A 9,490-nucleotide genomic window follows, 5' to 3' on the forward strand; every position below is an offset into this window, starting at 1 on the left:
AAACAAAAAAACAAAAAACAAATTCCAGCAACCACATGGTGGCTCACAACCACTTAAAAAAAAAAAAAGAATTTATTCAGGTGTATAATAATCATTTTGCAGGGTTTGTAGGAAATAGCATCATTTTTTAGATAACTGAATTAAGCTGTTCCCTAGTGGTTCTCCTATTATTCCATAAATTGAAGGAAATTTGTGACTGAAGGACACTTGTGACTATTTTAACTTGGAGCATCTAGTTGACAGATGCTTTTCCCTACTTATCATTCTTTCTCATTGGAAGGGAAATTAAAAGTATGGTATAGAACCCTTTGAAATGAAGAAAAATAAAACAAAACTCAAAGAATGTGTTTACCTTAGGCAGTGGTTTGGCAGGTTTGCAGTGGAGTCCTCCAACAAACTCAATATTTGGTAAGGATGGGTGAGGAAACTCCAAGTCCCTGTAGGACCGAATGAACCACATTTCTGCTTTCTTCATGGTGTCAACCATAGTAGTAGGTCTTCCTAAATGGAAAAATGAATTGAGAATTGAAGGGCAAAATGATAACAAAAGTACTGACATGTGAATAACATACTGTCTGAAAAGTGCTGAAATAATATTACTCAAAGAAATTAAGTGTGCATTTATGAAACAACTATATTTATTTATATGAATGCACTTAAAGTATAATTTATTTTTGGTTTGCTTTATGTTTATTGTTAAAAGAAAACTGAGATGAAATGCTAATACCATCTCAGTAATTCAGAAATCCTATTTTCATGCAATCTACTAAGCTTCTATGTGTCTGCCATGCATTTTGGTCCTCTAAAGCTTCATAAAGATAGATGCAAATATAAAGGGCAATCTAGGGTAGAGTCAAGCTACCTCAGCACAACCTTTCCAGGAATCAAGTTAGTTTCTATAACAATTTCTTACTCTCAGTTTTCTCAGAGAATTCTGAGGGTAATGCCTGGGAGAATTCTGGTACCTACTCCTACTTTTCCTTCATACTAGCAGTGTAATCATATGCATTTCTTTGCAGAAATATTTACAAATATTACCTGGAATTTTTTTCTTGCTCAATTGTGGCTTCCTTACTTAAACTAGGGGACTGCAACTGCAGACAATACAGACCGGATTCATTTGGGCCCAAGCTTCAGGAGTTTAATTCTTTAAAATGGAGACTTGGATGTAATGCTGTAGAATGTGTCTTGAGGGGTGAATTATGTGATTAAAGCCTCAGTATGTCTTAAAAGAGGGAATTCTTTAGAAAGTAAGGAAACAACATATTAATTTTAAGAAAAGAATCAAAACAAGATTCTAACAAGACAAAACAATTTTCCAAATGCTGTACAACGATACTATTAAATATATTCCACTTTAAAGTTTATGAAGCTTAGGATGGGAGATTTTTCAGCGGATGAAATGTGTCCTGTAGCTGCTCACCACAGGGGCCAACAGCATCTGAAAGAACAACAGCGAACTTGGATTTCTTTAGTTTTGCCATAAGTTGTTTGTTTGAAACTACTTCTCTACAAAGTTTTAACCACAGATTAGAAAATTGCCCAAACATTCTGCTCAATGATGGGTAGTATCTCAAACATGTATTTTTTGGCACATCATATGTCCATGTATTCACCCACTGGGTAAAAAACTTTTCTACTTCATCATTATTGGAAGCAGTAGAAAATGTTTCATATATAAGACCAGATGCTTTTTTGGGATCAAGAAAGATGGAAGATGAAGGTCTCAGAACAGTGACTTCATGGCCTCTCTGTACAAGTTCATCCAGTATTATTTTTAAATTCATCCAGTGACTGTATTCCATTGGTCACACCAATACCTTCCCACAGTTCCCAGACCTGAAGCAGAAATTTATCTGCAGCAAGAGCAGAGCAGAAATCCACTTGACTGGCATCCTGAAAAATCAAAGTCCTTCTGTTCACCCTCTGTTCCCTTCTGTCACTGCTTGAGCTTTTATCTAACAAGCATTAGCCAAGAAGTTAAACTTTAACTTGCATTGCTCAAAGCTGATAGCTGAATGACCATTAGTTTTTAAAGAGAGAAAGTAAATGTTAGTTATTTTCTTTTTACAGGAAAGTCTTTAACACCTATTATATGATGGAACATTTACAATAAATCAGGAGGTGATGACTGAGTGTTCAATCGTTAATGCTATTTAGATATTAGAGTATTCTAAACTGTCTCACAAAGGCAGTGACATCATAATATGGCTGCTCTCTGAATTCTCCTCTATACAGAATTGAAAACATATTTATTTACATAGCTGGTCATTTTTTATTCGACATGATGAAGCAAAAATTTTTGTATCAATGTTGATCAATAGATTTAATTCAACAATTTAAGTTGAATGACAAATGTTTTGTGATATGTTTGTCATAAACCATAGACTTCTTGACTACAAGTTTCCAGGAATTTCATGAGAAGCAGTTACTACATTCAGTCCTCACATTATCAAAGTTATCACACTTGGAAATTTGAAAACATCATTTCCACTGGCATATTTTATGGAGGGCCAAATATAAAAGAATGTGTTGAGATTATATAATATAGGCATTATGGGCAGAAGTAGTGGAGGACTGAGGTAGAACACCATTTTATGAACATTACAGAACTATTTTCCATATGACTCCCAGTGGCTATGACTGCATGCAAAAAACCTGCACAAGATTAAGCCAGCCATAATCCTAGGATGTTTAGGGGACACATGAAGTTCTATCCCTACCTGAGGAGTTACTTGCTGGTTATGGCTACTAGGAAGGGAGAAGCAGGAGCTCCAGCCCTGCTACAGAGATGGTTTTATTCCTATCCACCTGCTGGCATGACTGAGTGAACTTATTTGGGTTTAAAAAATGGATCTGAGGTTGGGAATGGAAAATGTTGGGGGTAATGAGAAGAGTGGAGAGGAGGGCAGAGCTGGGGATTTGATAAAAATGTTATATGCATGTCTCAAATTCTCAAAGAGTAAACTAATGCTTGTTTAAAAGGAAGCTAAGCACAAAGAAGCTACACTCTTCTCCCAGAAAACAAATCAAAATAAAAGGGACCTTAACCTGGGATGTCAAAATATGTTTCTTCTTTTCATGTCCTAGATGAGAGAAGATTTTGTTTCTTAGTTTATGTAGCCGGTTTGTGGGATTCACAGTTAGCACACTACTGCATTTTATCAGAGTAAAAATACCCAATATATATTTTACTCTCTATCACAAGACCATTTTGCATAAACTAACTTGAGATGTCTTATAAAGTAGCTAGCCAACTACTACTTAGATCACCCTGCAAGCAAGGTTAAGATGAAAATTCATAATTCTAAGGGCCATTATAAAGAAATAGGAGAGATTCTATACTAGCAATTTAACAGCATACCTGTAATGTCTAGAACAAAAAGAAGCAAACACATCCAAGAGGAATAGAGGGCAGGAAATAGCCAAATTCAGGGCTGAAATCAACCAATTTGAAACAAAGAAAATAACATAAAGAATCCACAAAACCAATAGCTGGTTCTTTGAAAAAATCAACATGATAGATAAACCATTAGCCAAACAAACTTAATGGCACTGAAACAAAATCAAAGTTTACAAAGTCAGAAATGAAAATGAAGACATAACAATAGAACCTGAAGAAGTAAAAAGAAAAAAAAAGTTCAGATCTTACTACAAAAGCCTATACTCCACAAAGCTGGAAAAATCTAGACAAAATGGATGGTTTTCTTACAGATACCACATACCTAAGTTAAGTCAAGAGCAGTAAACTATTGAAACAGTCCCATAACCAATAAGGAAATAGAAGTAGTCATTGAAAACTTCAAACCAAAAAAACCTAGGGATGGATTGTTTTAGTACAGAATTCTACCAGAACTAATTAGCTAGTAAGCTCAAGGTAGAGATAATACCAATACTCAAAATATTCCACAAAAAGAAACAGAAGGAACACTACCTAATTCATTCTATGAAGCCAGAGTTATTCTGATATCTAAACCACACAAGGATGCAACAAAAGCAAGAGAACTTTATATCAATTTCCCTTACCAATATCAATGCCAAAATACTCAATAAAATTATCACAAATGGAATCCAAGAACAAGTCAAAAACATCATCCATCATGGTCAAGTAGGCTTCATCCCAGGGATTCAGGACAGTTCAATATATGAAAATCCATCAATGTAATACACTATGTAAACAAACTCAAAGGAAAAAAAATCACATGTTCATCTCATTAGAAGTAGGAAAAGCCAGCCGCATATGTAGCAGAGGATGGCCTTGACAGTCATCAATGGAAGGAGAGGCCCTTGGTCCTATGAAGGCTCTATGCTCCAGTGTAGGGGAATGCCAGGACAGGGAAGAGGGAATGGGTGGTTTGGTGAGCAGGGGCGGGGGAATGGGATAGGGGGTTTTTGGAGGGGAAACCAGGAGAGAGGATAGCATTTGAAATGTAAAGAAAGTATAAATAAATAATTAAAAAAGAAGAAGCTGAAAAAGCCTTTGACAAAATCCACCACGCCTTCATGTTAAAAGTATTGGAGAGATCAAAGATTCATGGCACATACCTAAACAAAATAAGAGCAATATGTAGCAAAACCAACAGCCAATGTCAAATTAGATGGAAAGAACTTGAAGAATCCCTCTAAAATCTGGAACAATTTCACTTGAAGTACTTGAAGTTCTTGCTAGAGGTATTAGACAACAAAAGAAGATCAATTTGGAAAGGAAGAAGTCATGGTACCACAGTTTGCTGACAGAATACATAAGTAACCCAAAAATTCTATATCAGAGAACTCCTACAGTTGATAAAAAAAACTTCAGCAAAGTGGGGGATAGAACTGAGTGAACTGGAAAGATCAACAACACCACAAGAAGACCTACTGAGTCAACTAAACTGGGTCTAAGGGGGCTCACAGAGAGTGAACCACCAACCAATGAGCATGCATGGGATAAACCTAGGTCCCCTCCACATCTGTAGCAGATGTGGATTTTGGCCTTCATGTGGACCCCATAACAATTGGAGCTGGAACTGTCTCTGACTCTGTGCCTGCCTGAAGTGCCTGTTTGGGCCTCAGCTAGAGAGGATGTTGCTGCTGGGACTAGATGTATCAGGGTAGAGTGGTACCTAAGGGGAGCTTCCCCTTCTCATCAGAGGAAAAGAGGATAAGGCAGGGGTTGGGAAGGAGAGATTTGTAAGGGAGAGATGGTGGTGTGATGAGTATGTAAAGTGAATAAAAAATAAATTACTGAAAAAATGTTTTTGTGTTATAAACTAAATGCTGGATTTTATGATTAAAGAGTATTAAGAAGCTGTCTTTCAGTTAGTACATTTGTATTATCCATTCCTAACTCATATTTCATTCATTCTGTAAGTTAGTGAAGAAAATCTCAGTTAACAGGTCTATACCCTCATCTTGATTTATCAGCTTCATGAGCCATGTTCAAAAATAAACTCATGATTGTTTAGTTTCAAACCTGTTGTTACAGTTATTTTCCTGTCTCTAAGCATGGCTTATATTTAACATAAGCATTATATTTAAAAGAAATACAATGCACCAAGAAATTTTAAGCATGAATACGGTTATAACATTTTTGCCCTAACATATGAAAATTGACAGCTTTCCATACTAAACCACTTTTAATAGATGGCACATCTGGAATATTCTACAATCAGTTTTGAAGCAATTGTGGGTAATATTTAAACTTGAAGTACTCAATATATAATTAAAATTTCCACAGTGTGTAAAATATATCCTCATGTGCACATATTTTCCTATATTGTTTTCTGTGTAAAGACTTTAAAACTATACTAAATGACAGAATTTATTGTATATGATAAAATAGGTTTGTCTTTGCTTACCTCAACTTTCTTTTGTGAATCTGTCCATGTGTCTGTGCTTGTGCATGTTTCTGTGTGTCTCTAGAAAGGGCTTTTGCTTCATAATTATTAAACACCTTAGAAAGCATCACATGGGAAAAAGAATGAGGGACACCACAAAAATTGTTACTGATTCCAACTCATCTCAAATGACCAATGTAACAACCAACCAGACAAACAAATGAACAACAACACTGTTGAGCATTACAGGAATGTTGTTTCCAGCATTTAAAGTAGATATTTGTTTCATAAGGTTTCTTTCAAAGTATTTATTGTTTTCAACATTTATCGCCATGACATACTGTGGTCATTTGCAAGAAAATGAATCCTATAGGCTCATAGGGAATGGCACTATTAGGAAGTGTGACCTTGTTGGAGGAAGTGTGTCATTGGGAAGTGAGCTCTGAGGTTTCAGAAGCTCAAGGTAGGCCTTGTGGCTCGCTGTTTGTTCCTGCAGATCCAGATGTAGAACTCTCAGATACCTCTCCAGCACCATGTCTGCATGCAAGCCACCATGCTGACTGCCATGATGATCGTGTACTAAACCTCCTGCGGCTATGAACTAGCCCCAATTAAATATTTTCCTGTATAAGTGTTGCCATGGTCATGTTGTCTCTTCACAGCAATAAAACTCCAACACGCATATATGTATGAATTACTTTTGGGTCAGGGCCATGGAATAGTACATAATTTACAATCACAGGGCCTCACAGGTCACAGGAGAGTCACAGGGAGGCAGGGACAGGATTCTCTCAGCCTCCTAGTGACCATGGGAAATCTGCAATGGGAGGCGCCATTTTCTCTCTGGTGACTTTCTAAGGCAGGACCAGCCAGGAGGCACAGGAGTCGCAGGGGAGTCGCAGGGTGGCAGGGACAGGATCCTCTCAGCCTCCAAGTGACAGCAGTGGATCTGCAATCCTCTCTGCCCCTTCCCTGCAAGTGGAGAGCCTACCTCCAGGGACTGCTTTAACCCAGGGACTCTGGTGAGATCCGCCATTTTCTCTCCAGTGACTTTATAAGGCTTGACCAGCCAGAAGTCACAGGCCTTACTAGTGGCAGGGGAGTCACAGGGAGGCAGGGACAGGATCCTCTCAGCCTCTGAGTGAAGGTGGTGGATCAGCAACCCTCTCTGCCCCTTCCCTGCAAGTGGAGAGCCTGCCTCCAGGGAGGGCTTTAACCCAGGGACTCACTCATCTGTGCCCGGGATTTACCAGAGGAGAGTTGATCTCCCAGAAGTACTGACACAGGCTTACAGATCCACAGGAGGAATAAGCTGTAGTCAGAGACAGCAAGAACATCTTACACCAGAGATCCACAGATGGCGAAAGGCAAACGCAAGAATCCTACCAACAGAAACCAAGACTACTTGGCTTCATCAGAACCTAATATTCCCACCACAGCAAGTCCTGGGTATGCCAAAACATCAGAAAAGCAAGATTTGGATCTAAAATCATATCTCACAATGGTGCTAGAGGAATTTAAGGAGGACATGAATAACTCCCTTAAAGAAATACAGGAGAATACAGGTAAAGAGGTACAAGCCCTTAAAGAGGAAACCCTTAAAGAATTACAGGAGATCATGATTAAACAATTAGAAGACCTTAAATAGGAAACACAAAAATCCCTTAAAGAATTACAGGAAAACAAAAGCAGGTGAAGGAATTGAGGAAAAACCATCCAGGACCTAAAAATGGAAGTCGAAACAATGAAGAAATCACAAAGAGAGACAACTCTGGAGTTAGAAATCTTAGGAAAGAAGTCAGGAAACATAGATGCAAGCATCACCGACAGAATACAAGAGATAGAAGAGAGAATCTCAGGGGCAGAAGATACCATAGAAAACATTGACACAACAGTCAAAGAAAATACAAAATGCAAAAAGATCCTAACCCAAAACATCCAGGAAATCCATGACACAATGAGAAAACCAAACCTAAGGATAATAGGTATAGAAGAGAGTGAAGACCTCCAACTTAAAGGGCCAGTAAATATCTTCAACAAAATTATAGAAGAAAACTTCCCTAACCTAAAGAAAGAGATGCCCATGCACATACAAGAAGCCTATAGAACTCCAAATAGACTGGACCAGAAAAGAAATTCCTCCTGCCACATAATAGTCAAAACAACAAATGTACGAAACAAAGAAAGAATACTAAAAGCAGTAAGGGAGAAAGGTCAAGTAACATATAAAGGCAGGCCTATCAGAATTACACCAGACTTTTCAACAGAGACTATGAAAACAAGAGGATACAAATGTCAGCCCAGACTACTATACCCAGCAAAACTCTCAATCACCATAGATGGAGAAACCAAAGTATTCCATGACAAAACCAAATTCACACAATATATTTCCACAATTCCAGCCCTTCAAATGGTAATAAATGGAAAACTCCAACACAAGGAGGGGAACTACATCTCTCAAAAAGCAAAAATGTAATCTTCCAACAAAACTAAAAGAAGATAGCCACAAGAATGGAATTCCAGCTCTAACAACAAAAATAACAGGAAGCAACAATAACTTTTCTTAATATCTATTAACATTAATGGACTCAATTCCCCAATAAAAAGACATGAACTATCAGTATTGGGTATGAAAACAGGACCCAAAATTTGTTGCATACAGGAAACCCAACTGAGTGACAAAGACAGACACTACCCACTCAGAATAAAAGGCTGGAAAACAATTCTCCAAGACAATGGTCCCAAGAAAAAAGCTGGTGTAGCTATTTTAATACCGAATTAAATTGACTTTCACCATAAAGTGATCAAAAAAGATAAGGAGGGAGACTTCATATTCATCAAAGGTATGACCTACCAAGAGGAACTCTCAATTCTGAACCTCTATGCTCCAAATCAAAGGGCATCTACATTCATAAAAGAAACTTTATTAAAGCTCAAAGCACACATTGCACTGCACACAATGATAGTGGAAGATTTCAACACCCCACTCTCTGCAATGGACAAATCATGGAAACAGAAACTAAACAAAGACACAGTGGGACTAACAGAAGTTATGAAACAGATGGATTTAACAGATATCTATAGAAGTTTTTATCCTAAAACAAAAGGATATACCTTCTTCTCAGCACCTCCTGGTACCTTCTCCAAAATTGACCGTATAATTGGTCACAAATCAGGCCTCAACAGATACAAGAAGATTGAAATAATTCCTTGTATCCTATCAGATCACCATGGACTAAGGCTGCTCCTCAATAACAACATAAACAAAGTAGAATGCCCACATATAGGTGGAAGCTAAACAACACTCTACTCAATGATAACCTGGTCAAGAAAGAAAGAAAGAAAGAAATTAAAGACTTTCTAGAGTTTAGTGAAAATGAAGCCACAACATACCCAAACTTATGGGACACAATGAAAGCAGACCTAAGAGGAAAACTAATAGCTTTAAGTGCTTTCAAAAAGAAACTGGAGAGCACATACACCAGCAATTTGACAGCACACCTGAAAGCACTAGAACAAAAAGAAGCAAATTCACCCAAGAGGAGTCAAAGGCAAGAAATAATCAAACTCAGGGCTGAAATCAACGAAATAGAAACAAAAAGCACTATACAAAGAATCAACCAAACTAGGAGCTGGTTCTTTGAGAAAATCAACAAAATAAATAAACCCTT

The 9,490-nt window shown here is 37.6% G+C and overlaps 1 pseudogene; it reads right to left on the bottom strand.

The window, feature by feature from the left end:
• LOC116070581 overlaps nt 1-1,894 on the bottom strand; it is a 12,217-nt pseudogene extending 10,323 nt beyond the window's left edge.
• Between the last annotated feature and the right edge of the window lie 7,596 nt (nt 1,895-9,490).

This window comes from Mastomys coucha, unplaced genomic scaffold (genome assembly GCF_008632895.1).
Source record: "Mastomys coucha isolate ucsf_1 unplaced genomic scaffold, UCSF_Mcou_1 pScaffold22, whole genome shotgun sequence".
Taxonomy (NCBI): domain Eukaryota; kingdom Metazoa; phylum Chordata; class Mammalia; order Rodentia; family Muridae; genus Mastomys; species Mastomys coucha.